Source organism: Arachis hypogaea, chromosome 6 (assembly GCF_003086295.3).
Source record: "Arachis hypogaea cultivar Tifrunner chromosome 6, arahy.Tifrunner.gnm2.J5K5, whole genome shotgun sequence".
NCBI lineage: Eukaryota > Viridiplantae > Streptophyta > Magnoliopsida > Fabales > Fabaceae > Arachis > Arachis hypogaea.
Genome location: NC_092041.1, coordinates 1,223,216 through 1,236,856, shown reverse-complemented (window position 1 = coordinate 1,236,856; position 13,641 = coordinate 1,223,216).

The following is a 13,641-nucleotide window of genomic DNA, read 5'->3' as shown; positions in this document are numbered from 1 at the left end:
TCAACTAATTTTCGAAAAAATTTGATAATTTTACTTATATTTAGAAAACTAAATTTTAGTTTGGTAATTAATTAATTAATTAATTTTAAAAATTATATTAACACAATTCATTATTTTTTATTGGGTTAATTTATTTATTTATTTATATTAAATCAAATTTAACAAAATAAATATTGTTACATATTAAATTTAATAAAAAATTATTTTTAACATAAATCTCAAGATAAAATTTTATAAATTTTTGTGGAGACAAAAAATATAATTATATTAAGAACAAATATATATATATATATAAATTTTTTTTAAATAATTTAAACATATTTTTGTTATTAATAAAATTTAAAATTATTTTTATCAAAAGGATAATCCAAGTATATTTTTAATGATTTATTTCTAATTCAAATGTTAGAAAATTGGGTGATCAAAATATTATAATAACATACAAATACTATTTGTGGGGCCCTTAAGAAGTGATGTTGATCGAAAATGATATTCCCCACATGAAATGAACTGAAACAGTTTGGCCAATCAAAATAGTAGAATGCCACGTGGGCATTCCCGCAGCCACATGCTGACTTGGCACGAATAATAATTGATTCATTACTGTTCGTTGGCTTTTATACTATTTTTTAGGGGTGAAAACAGGCCAGGTTTTACTCTTAACAGGCCTGATCTGTCATATTGATTGACCTGAGCTTGGCTTGCAGTCTGTTATAGGTTCTTTATAAAGTATTAGGCTTGACCTATTATTCAGCCTTGTTTGGTCTAAAATCTGTTAAAAGGTCTGATAATTTTTTTTTACAAAAATAAAAATATTATTTAAAAATATTATTTATAATGAAAATTGGAGTAAAATAAATTTTAGTAATAACCATCTTTTATTTTTATTTCAGTTTTCAATTTACAATAATAATATTTTCTATGTTAAAAAATAAATGCAGATAAAATTATTATAATTATATTGCAGGAAAAGCTCATTTTATTGCCCTAATAATCATTGACAAAATGTGCTGCACAAATAAAACGTTCACAATTTTAAAAATAATAATTCTTAATAACAACAGAAAAGCAACTTATTAATGATATAGGCCCAAAATTACCTATGAAGCCACTGGTGATAAAATAATCACAGGAGCTCAGTTAATTAATAATATATTTTTTTATACATTCTAGATTTATTAAAAAAATTAAATGTTTTTAAAATATCAGTATTTCAATATTTTAATTATTAATTATTAATTAATATATATTTTATATATTTTTTATAATTAAAATTAAGAATTAAAACTATTGAAACAGCGAAATTTTAAGAAAATTTGAATCTCTTCCTTCAATTTAGCTTAACCTTAAATATATTAATTGGTTAGCTAGCTAGCTAGGTAGGACTAAAAAGTCTTCAAAGACACACCTTTGGAATTAATTAATTAATTAATTAATTAATTATTGGCCCCAAAGAGAGGGGGAAGGAATATTAAGCCGTCACTCATTCTCCAACATCATTCTCCACCATCCAACAAAACACAAAACCCTAACCTTCACAATCATTATTATTATCTTCATAATAATTTCATTTTTAATAAAATAATCTTGTGCCTCACGCCCTAACTATGACGTGTATAACATCTGTCTCTCCAAGGCATCCATTTGTCTTGTGATTTCAATTTCTAAGGAAAATATATTATTTTAAAAAAATGATTTTGTTACTTCTTAATTAATAATGTTATACTTTTTATTATATGTTGTTTTTAATAAAAAAATTTATAAAAAAAATAATAATTTAAAAGAAAAGTGAAAACTCAGGTACAGTCGACTTCACGTGAAGTTGATAATTAAAAGTCGTTAAATTATTTGACTGATTTGACTAAATTTTTTTCTAACAGTTCTTAATTATCAACTTCACGTAAAATCGACTGCATATGAGTTTTCACCAAAATTACATTCTCCGTGTATACGTGTGTCTCCTAAATAGACCTCGCAGTCATTTTCACTTTACATAGTACCTACCAAAAAGGAGGGACTAAAATGAGAAATCAATTAAATAAATCTTGACCCAATGAAGGTTTTGCAAATCTATGTGCTGCTAGTTATTTTATCTAATTTTTTCTTTCTAGTTAATTATGATGATAACATTTACCATAATCATTGTTGATTGAATGAGATGAATTGAATTGAATCACTATTTTTCCCGACAGTAGGGTCTTATATATATATATTGAAGAATAATTAATGTACCAAGTTTTTCCATTAAATGTTTTGAGTTCATGCCACATATGACTCACGGGACCACTAACTTGCCCTTTCTTGCGATGGCGAAAATGGCCCATCATCTCAATGTGCAAAGTGACCAATTTTACAAGTAATGTGATCCTGTGCTATATAATTTTTAATATTATTTATTTATATAAGTAGATATCTAATATCTTACTCGGTTTACGTTAAAGCACATATTATAAGAAGTCTTTTTCTTTTGTCACTCTCATATGTACAGCTCTTTTCTATCATAATCTCAAATAATTAACGTGATATGATTAATAAGACCAATAATTTAATGTAAACACAAACGAAACTTGATATATTTATACATATTTTAAGCTAATACGTATGTCTATATATACATATATACTGTTAATCAGAATGTTCTAATCAAATGGAAGAATATATAGGTAATACAAATTAAACGGCAATAATACTAATTATTATTACGTGTGGTCAAACAGTGAAAGGAAAATAAGGGGAAACTACCTCATCACAATGGAGAATAATCATCAATATGACTCATGCATAGTCTTCTAACTATTATTAATTAATATATGATAGATGTTTTGACAAATATCCTTTTTGTCCGCATCTTCATTATAATTGCCGTGTTTACAACCTTGATCACGCAGCAAAGAACAAAAAAAGCAAATGAAATTATCACGTATTTGAATATTTAGTGTGTGTTTGGATTACAGTTTATAAAATGAGAGTTTTTATAAAATTAATTTTATAAATTTGATTTTGATAGAAATTAAGTTTGTATTAAAGTGAGTACTAAAACATAGTATATGAGAATTATAATTATAAAAGAGAGTACTAAAAATAATAAAAAAATTAAATAGAGCTTATATAAATAGAAATAACAAAAATTTTTTAAATAATACAATAACATACATAAAGAATAAAGTTGGTAAAAGGTAAATAAATGATTAGTATCCAGGATTAAAAGCCCGTTAAGAAAACGCAGAAGCTACAAATAGTTGCTCCTTGCAAACGTGGTTTTGGTAGAAAAATAACTTCTGCGTTCATGTGAAAAAAATTTGCCAAACCAAAAATTGAAGCTTTCAAGAAATCTAAACGTACTTCTTCCTTTCTAATGGGTTTTCCAAACACATCCTTAGACATTAGTAATTTCATTTTTATTTGGGGCCACTTAGATAAAGACACTTAAAATAATTTTTTTTAAAAATTTTTAAGTAATTAAAATTCAAAACATATAATTGATTAAATCATGTTATTTTTATTAAAATTAAATCAAATAAATTAATTTGGCTAAAAAATAAGTAAATTATATCTTGAACCGATTTAAATTAATATTATTTTATAAAAAATAATTATAATATCTTTATTATAAAAAAATGGCTAAAATATTCTTATATATATATATATATATTTTGAGAATCCTAAATTCTAATCCTTTTCTTTTTTCTGTGTCATTATAGAATTATAATTTCGGATTTTTAAATATATATATATATATAATAAAAATATTTTAGTAATTTTCTATAATAGGGTTATTGTAGTCATTTTTTATAAAAAAAATACTGATTTAGATCGATTCAAGGTTTGGTTTACTGATTTTTCAGCCAAATCAATTTGTCTGATCTAATTTTGACAAAAATACCACAGTTTAATCGATTATATGTATTAAATTTTAATTAATAACAAATATCTTTAAAAAAAGACGTTTTAAGTATCTTTATCTGAGTGGCTCCCTTTTATTAGACATTAGTAGCTCTTTATTGAACCTCCACCACAATTCAAATAATAGCACAGCATTCTTCAAAGTTACATCTCCCACTCTTAATTCTTCCAAACATTTTAATTTTTGAACAACTTTTTAGGTCACTATAGATAGACCTCTTTCACCTTCTACCTTACTCCAGAAGAATCTAAACTACAAAGACACAATTTTAACTGCTATTGTCTTTGATATTTTGAGAATATTCAAGTAGTACATAAACAGATTATTGAGCACTAATTAAATTAATACCAGTTTTTTCACCTTAAAAAGAAGTTTACCTTTTTATTCCTTTAATCTCTCTTCCACTTTCTTAATTACTAGTGTCTAAGTCTCTATTATATGAGAATTTGCTCCCAAAAAAATTTCCAGATATTTAATCGGCAATGCTACTCTTCTGCGCTCCAAGATCTCACATGCTCTTCCTGCCTCTTCCTCCACATAATGCATATAAATCACCATCGACTTTCCATAGTTAATTTTCAGCCTTAACATTACCTCAAACCCTTGTAGAAGCCTCTTATAGTTTGCTGCAGATTCTGTATCATAAGAAAAAATAAGATTGTGTCATCTGCAAATCGTAGATGAGTGAGACAAATCATATTCTTTTCAACTTCAAGTGGTACAACTTTGCCTTGCATTCCAAAGTCCTCCCATCATGCTACTTAAGACTTGTTCCATCAACAAAAAAGGAATGGCAAAAAGAGATCCGCTTATCTTAAACCTCTATGAAGTTTAAAAGTCTTTTGTTGAAACCCCATTAACTAGTACCGACATCGAAGTTGTAGATAAGCACACTACAAGAAAATCAGGATTTTGCTACGCTTTTAAAGCGCGGCAAAAAGTGGAAAAAAGCGTAGCGATAGTTTTTTGCCACGTTTTTTGAGCAACCAGTATATTTTTGAAAGGGTCACATCTGCTAGTGTGCCAGTTGCTTTATCGCCACACTTTTGGTGACCTATGGCCACACTTTTTGTCGCCACGCTTTTATCTATTGCCACGCTTAGTATGCGAGAGGATATGGCTACACTTTTAAAGCGTGCCAGTATCTAGATACGGCGACGCTTTTAAAGCGTTACAATAGTGATAAATATGATTACGCTTTTAAAGAGTACCAATAGCTAGAGGTACAGCTATGCTTTTAAAGTGTGGCAAAGTCGTGAGAGATATGTCTATGCTTTTAAAGCGTGCCAGTAGCTAGAGATATGGCTATGCTTTAAAACGTGGCAAAAAGTGGCTACTCTACGGAATAGCTACTCTTCTATAAATTTGTTCAAGTTCAATTTTTTTAATCTTCGTAATAAAACCTAAAAAGATTCATAGATAAAGTAAAATTTTGACAATATAAAACCTTCATAACAATTTTAATTACTATTAACAATATAAAACCTTCATAAACTTGTACACTAAAAATAGTGGTTGATCACATGACAAGGTCTAACAAAAAATCAAAGTGATAACAACTATCCATAAATTTGTAATACATGCATTAAAATTCCAACAATTATTACATTATCTACTTTCTTTACATACTTAATTACAAATATGAAATTTCATGATTATTGATCATCCATCGTGAGCGAAGTTGTTTTCACGACTGCCCTACATAATTTTAAATATTGTTGTGTTAGTGCATAGATTGAAAACCACGTAGTATTCACAATATTTACCATTTTGACATGAATAAATACTACACTATCTCTTTTCAATATCTCTCTGTGACAAAGAATAATAGAGTGAAAATTATGTATAAGTCTTATTCACTTAACCTACTTTTAAAAAGCAAAAATATCTCCAAAATAAAGAACAATCAACAGTACAAACCAAAAAATTCAACAACCAACAATGTATATTTAGCCAACAACAATAGCATGAACTACAAACAGAAAATTCAACATGAAAAATGAAAACAAGGAAGTGACCACTTTTATTCTTTTTATTAGTATCTCTCTATAACAATAATATGAAAAAGATAGTTACTTACAGCATCTTTGGGTGGAATGTGAGTTGATTTGAAAGAGTGAAGAGTATTTCTTGGTCTGCTACTTGAGGCATCCAAAGAGAAATTTTGGGTAGCTTACACTAAGGCTACTACCTCTTCTTCACTCATTCCAAGGTTGATTTGGTACACCAATACCTTTAATAAACCACATACACCATCCATCTTCTTCTCTACTGATGAGACCTTCTCGTTGTATTTAACTTTGACTTGGCGAATCTCTTCATCCTTTTTAAGCTAAGAGAGCTTCTTGTAATCGAAACCCCATAACAACGAAGTCGACCTCGTTGGTCCTGTCTTAACACTCCTACAAATGATTCCTCATCGTTTTTTCCTGCCTCTATATGGTTTTGAAGTTCAGTCTATCAAAAGTAACAACTAATAAAATGCAAAACATGAGAAATAACTTTAACTCACTATAAATAGAAATAGAAATCACTTTAAAGCATATATTGTACAAATTTAAATACAAATACAAATAACTCACAATTGTGGTTTGTGTTTTAGCATCAATTTTTTTTTTTTACTTGTGCGAGTTGCTATGAAAACTTCAGCCCTTGATAGTTCTTCACTGCTCTCTTTAGAGTCGCGCTAGAGTACATAGAGAAAAATTTACATGAAGCACACAAACTAGACAACTACAACATGAATATAAAGGAAAAATTACAAAAAATAAGTTATATTACCAGTTGTTTGTGTACTATTCCAAAATTTGTGGATTTCATTCGGTGAGGACATGTTTACTTTGCTCCTATTTTCAATATTCTTAGCAGACATATCCTAAATATAAACATGAAAAAAAATAATATTATTCTTAGCAGACATCAAAATCACATCAAGTTTAATCACATAAAGACCATTATCCATCAAAATGCACATTTCATTATCCATCCCTACCACTTTTCCCCGAAACCCATACTCTTCAATACCCTCTCCACAAAACTAACCCTATCATATGATTTTTGGTAGTCCAATTTGATAATCCAAGCTGGATTTTTAGTCTTCTTTACCCAATTCACCACTTCACACGCAATTAGAGCGTTATCCACTATTTTTCTTCCACCTACAAACGTCGATTGTTTTTCCCCCCACTAATCCTACCATTAGTGGCTACAACCTCTTTAAAAGCATCTTGAAAATAACTTTATACACACATCGTATCATACTAATAGATTTATAATCATTCAGATCGTTCAACCCCTTTTTTGTGCGCCAGAGCAACCCACTTCAGATTTGTTTTGAGAGGTAGGTTGCTATGCTTAAAGAAGTCCTCCACTATAGCACACAAATAATTACCAACCACCTCCCATAATTTCTTGATTGCCTTAAAATTGAATCTATCCAGTTCTGGCGCCTTTAACGGTTCACAATCCCATACTGTTTCTTTCATTTCCTCTTTTGTTGGTATTCTTTCCAGTCATTGTACATAAGATATTCTAATCTTGTTTACTAGTGTCTCATCAAATCCCACCTTTAAAAACTGCTCTCAATATACAAATCAAGAAAAAATTGTCTTATTCCCCACTTAATGTTATCTAGCTTAGTAATTCGTTTCCTTTCAATGCATATTGTTTCTATCACCTTCCGTCTCCTCTTTGTCTTTGCAATGGCATGGAAATACTTGGTGTTTCAATCTATTTATCCTGCATGCTTTGATCTCGCCATCTGTTTCCAATAATCTTCTCTTCTAATATACCACCTTTCTAGTAACGTTCTCAATGCTTTTTCTTTTGCTATTAGGCATTCGTCCATTTCTATCTCCTCATTTACTCTTCGCACCTACAATCTATTATGATAAGAAAAAAGTATAGGGAGTCAAGTGTCCATCAGCCAAAAAGTAAACAACTCAATTAATAATAATTAATTTTAAATTATTTTTTCAAATTCAAAATTTGATTAATTGATATTAATGGTATTTTTTAATCAAAATTTACCTTAATAATTAATTTATTTTCACAAATTTCACTTCCACTCATCATTCACCACACAAAACTACAAATCCCAATCTCTCTTCCCAATGCCTCACGCTACCGCAGTTTCGTCTTCACGCTACTAGCACCGCCGCTGCACCGTCCTTGGGCGCCATCGCCGGTCGTCCTTGCATCATTCTCTGCCACCTCATTTACCGTTCGCGCAGGAAAGACAGACACCATCGCGCTTCTGCTTCACCCTCCTTGCGTCCCATCGGGACTCCCCATCGCTCGCCACTCTCACCCATGGTTCTCCATCCGTAGCGACGCAGCCACCACCAGGTCCCCATTCGTGCCGCGCGATCAACTACTCCTATCCATGGTGACTCCTCCACTCATCGCAACACGCCACCGCGAGTCCCCCCACCGTCCACCCAACGCCGCCTAAGACGTCGTCGCCGGCCACCCTGCGACTCTTCTTCTCCTCCTTCTATTTGGTTTTGAATGATTTTTTACTAGTTTTTTATGTTTCTTTTTTCTACATTTTGGATGATTCTTTTTATTAGTTTTGGATGATTTTCTCTCCTATGTTTTGTATGTTTTTTTTCTTAGGATTTGGATGATTTTTTTATTAGTTTTGGATGATTCTTTTTCCTATGTTTTGTATGTTTTTTTCTTAGAATTTGGATGAACTTTTATCTTATGTTTTGGTGGTTTTGTTTTTTGGAGTTTCAAAATTTTTTTTTAAGAGGAATTAGGGTTTGCGTAGTAAATAGTAAAAAGTAAATTAAAATAAAAAGAAACAGTTAATAATTATTAATTTTGTATTTTTTAAAAAAAATTAAATAACTACAATTAATTAATATAGAATATAATTTAAAAATATTTGTTGACTTATTGTTGGCTAGGTCCTTCTTGATTTCCTAACAGAATTGTTATGATAATAAGAGTACTTATCTACTAGTTGTGAATCTAATGATGGACAATCGTTACGTTATTGCAACTATTTAGAATTGAATAGAAAGAAGTTATATGTGATAAATATACAAGCTCAGGACCAAGTATCGTACATTTGACAAAGACAGTGTATGTCAAGTTGTTTGAGAAATTTAGAGACATTTATTGTGTTTCTAATCCCAACTGAGTTTGAGTTTGAGAGGAGATATTAAAGGTCTGGTAGTTAGGTTAGTTAAGAAACAATTATTCTTAGTTATTCTAGCTGTAAAAAATGAATAGTTAGTTAATGAATGGTATATACATATATATATTAATCACAATTTATAATAAATTATATGAGAAAATATACGATTTTATTCAGTATTTTACATTTATTTTAGATTGTTCTGTTTTTTATTATTCTGCTCTAAGACTCATCACAAGAGTTCGATCTTTATTTACATTGAAAATTAAATAAATAAATTCAATATGAGATAAATAAAAAAATCATTGTGTTAAAAAATATTATTATTTATGTGTATTTATATATCAAATTACATTTTTAAAATTAAACTTCATTTTAGGATATAGCATGACCTAATTAATAATATTAAAAATTTTTTAAGTGTATTGTTTAACATTTTACTAATTTTTAATTATTAATTTTAATTATAAAATATATATATAATATATATAATTAAAATTAATAATTAAAAATTACTGAAATACCAATACAACAGTATACTTGAAAACTTTCTAATAATATTATGGAGTTATTTAGAGGGTCCATAAACGTGTGGAGGCCCCGCATATATATGGTTCCAAATTATCATTCTGTGATAAGGAACTGCACAGATGGGACTTCACAATTTCATCATTGGCATTCAATTCTATTTCCAGCTATCACCTTCAATTATTTATTTCCTCTCTTTTCTTTTCTTTTTTTTTTCTTAGAGCTGTCCATCAAATGCGTCACGTGCTTCTCCAGTTCAATCTTGCATTTTAAATAAAGGATATATTTTAATTTTAATGTACGATAGAATAAAATATTTTATATATACTATAAAATTATTTTATACTAAAAGTATATAAAAATTAAATTCTTAGATAAATACACATAAATCATAATATATTTAATAGTAGTACTCAATCAAACATATTGCATTTGATGCAAAAATTACAACCACGATTATTTTATAAAAAATGAGATATGTTGAAGGAGTGCTAACCTAGATCCTATAAGTTGGGTTAGCCCTTCGGTACAGAGGATGAAATTCTAATTTGATACAGAATTTGGAAAATGATAATTCGAGTGGTACCTCCAAGAATTCTAACAATTAAAACAAAGAAAGTTTAAATAATTAATATTCAGGATTATAGAATTAGAATGTGAATACCTTTTGCATAAAGCATACCCACAAATTATAATCGTTGGTCGATATTAAAAAAATGTTAATGAACATATTATCCAAAAATTTGAAAATCGAATCCTTTATTAAATTAATAAATCTAAAGACCAAAAAATTTAAAAATTCACCCGAAATTTAACCAAAGTTTAACTAGAGTTGAACTTAATATAATAAAATAATATATTTATATTTAAAATATGTATTTTTATTATTTTAAATTGATTAACGGTAAAAAAAAAAATTAGACTAATTTACCAATCCTTCAATCAAGTTTTTTAATTTCTAACTAATTTATATATTGACAATCAATTTTTACTCTAAACCTTACTAGTTTAATAATCAATTTTTGATTAATTCGGTTAAATCAACCACTTCAATCCAGGCTAAAAGGGCTCTAGATAGCTGTCCTAATTGGTCAGTAACAAAGTAATAAATATCTTTTAAATTATTTAATTAATCGGTTAATTTTTGTAATTTTATTAAATTTACAATTAATTTTTTTAATTAAATTTTTATACTAATTTTAATTTTATAATTAAATCTTTTTCATGTCAAAAAATTAAAATTAATAAAATATTATTTCTTCCAACAAATATATAATCAAATATTTAATTAAATTCTTAATTATGAATATTTTGAACTTATAAAAAAATATTTAATTAATTCTAATATTTTTTATATTAAAAATAAATTAATTATAAAATTAAAAATAATATATGATCTGTCACCTTATAACTCGGCCTTTATTGTGCATTATGAGTTATAACTCGGCGTTAATTATTATTCATTCTTTTTCTTGTAACTGACACCTTCATTACCGACTTAATGACCATCATTTCTATCTTAATGACCAAACGGTCATAACATCAATTCTATTCATCAATTTTATGCCTATAAAAAGAACATTCTATATCTAATTTCAATAATACAGAATACATTCTATATTCATAGAATTATTATAAACACAACATAACACATGATAACTTTCATTTCATGTCTTACATTCTATATTCATAAAATTATTATATACCTCTTAAACACTTACTGACTTGAGCGTCAGAGTGTCTTTTGCAGGTACCCACCCCCTTGTTCTCTCCTTGCCGACGTATAACTCATCCCGACGAGAAGCTTGAAGACATTCATCGACGGACGAGCTATACACCGGCCAAACTCAGCAAGAACAATATATAAACTCAATTAAAAAATTATAAAAATTTAATTATAAATTTAATAAAATTATAAAAATAATAAGAACAATTAAATTATTCAAAATATATAATGTACTTTTGTTACCGGTCCAATCCCTTTGGGACATCCATAAAAAAAAAAAATATTCATCAAGTTCCCTAACCCCAATGCAAGTCATTCTAATAATGTATGTATGATTGACATACCACTTTTTATGTGTTTGCTAACCAACCAGAACCAGGTAAGAACAAACAGAAACACCCACACTTAATTGTCCTTTGCGAACTTGAATTGAATTTGAAGGGGATTGTAAAATGCTAAACAACGAAAACACTTTATTTTGGGACGATCCACCAGCTAACCTAATAAGCAATTAATTAGTTAGTAACCTTCATTCATTATTTGTTATTAGTTTTTTTGCCATATTCCCAATTCCAATGACTAATTTATCGAGAATCAAAATTTTATTTAAAATTTTGTTACTACAACCACTTGGTTGATTTATATGCAGAATTTAAAATTTTAATATTTATTTAAATAAATTATAAATTAATTACTAAATCAATTTAAGTTAATTATTGTTATGTGAGTAACTTGACATCAGAGACGGACCTATGCATAAGGAGGAGAAGGCATTTACCTCCATAAAGGTTTTTTAAAAAAACTAACACTTACACTTATATATATATAACTTGTTATATTATGTTTATTTTAAAATAAAATATAAATAATTTTTTGTATTTTATATTAAAAAAATATTTTATTAAATTTAATTTAATATAAAAAAGAAATAAATAAACTAAAAAATAGTGATAATTAATTTTATTATATTAGTTAATTAATTGTTAATTAAATTAAAATTTAATTTTTTAATTAAATATAATTTAAATTATTAGTAATTTTTTAAAAATTATTTAAGATAAAAAATATGTTATTTATATATTAATATACTGTAATTATTTTGGTTAAAAAATTTATTTATAACATAAAGATTATAATAAGTAGATTTGACAATTAAATATGAGATAATAAAAAATAAAATAATTGTTTAAAAAAATATTTAGTCACGTTAAAAATAAAAAAAGTTGTTATAAATTATTTTTTTATTATTTTAAATATTATACTGTATGTATGAAATTATATTATAATAAGAGATTGTATATATATATTTAGTTTTTATCAATATGTATAGATAGTTCTCATTTAAAATTTTAAATATATCTAAACCAATTTGGATTGGTCAATGATAGCTTAATCGTCTGCTTAAATAAGTATTGGGAGTTCGAATTCTATTTCGTATGTGTAGCACATAATTCATTGCCAGTCAATTGCAAACTGTTAAATAGAACCCAAATTCACGATGAATTAGTCTTTAACTTGTTGGGTATCGTGGAAAGCCAAAAAAAATTCTATGCCTAAATTTTATTATATTTTTGTCCCACTACTAAATTTTTCTGGGTCCGTCACTGCCTGAGATTGATGGATTAGGCTTGTAAGGTTAGTCCGAGCGTCAAGAGGAGGTGGTCTTCAACTTAGTTTGCGTCTGGGAGTTGTTGTCCGACTTGTGTATGTAAAAGAAAAGGGAATGGTACCTGCAAAGACATTCCGATGTCTAAGTCAGCAAGGGATTAAGCAGGTTTAGAGAGTATTGAAATTTAGAGATAATTGAGGGGTTTCAGTGTATTTATAGTGGTGATCTAATAACTACCGTTGGAGTAGCTCCACTTCTGAAGGTAGATAACCGTCCCTTTATTTTAGAGTTGTTGAGATATGATTCCAGAAAGTGAGTTGAGAGATTTTAAGAACAGTTACTTATTTGAATAAGTGTATTTGCCAGTTATCTATTGAGCCCAACTTTTTAGAAAAGGAATTTGTGTCGAATCTGACCTCTTCTGATGAGATCAGTAGGTAACAAAAGCCAATCTTTAAATTGGGTCTTTTGATTTATTTGGATCTGGATATATTGTTAGGTTAGGGATGAACAGTTATATATTATATATTATTATTATTCTAATGTGTACATATATATAATCTTTTCTTGAAGATAACGAATTGATTAATTAATTCATTAAGTAATTAAGATGCCTGAGAATCTAGAGAAGCGTTGGACTAGCTACCACGAATGAGGTCTCTTAGCTTGACATTTTAGACTAATACCGAACAAAACTGCTTTTTCACTTTAGACATATAAAAGAATGA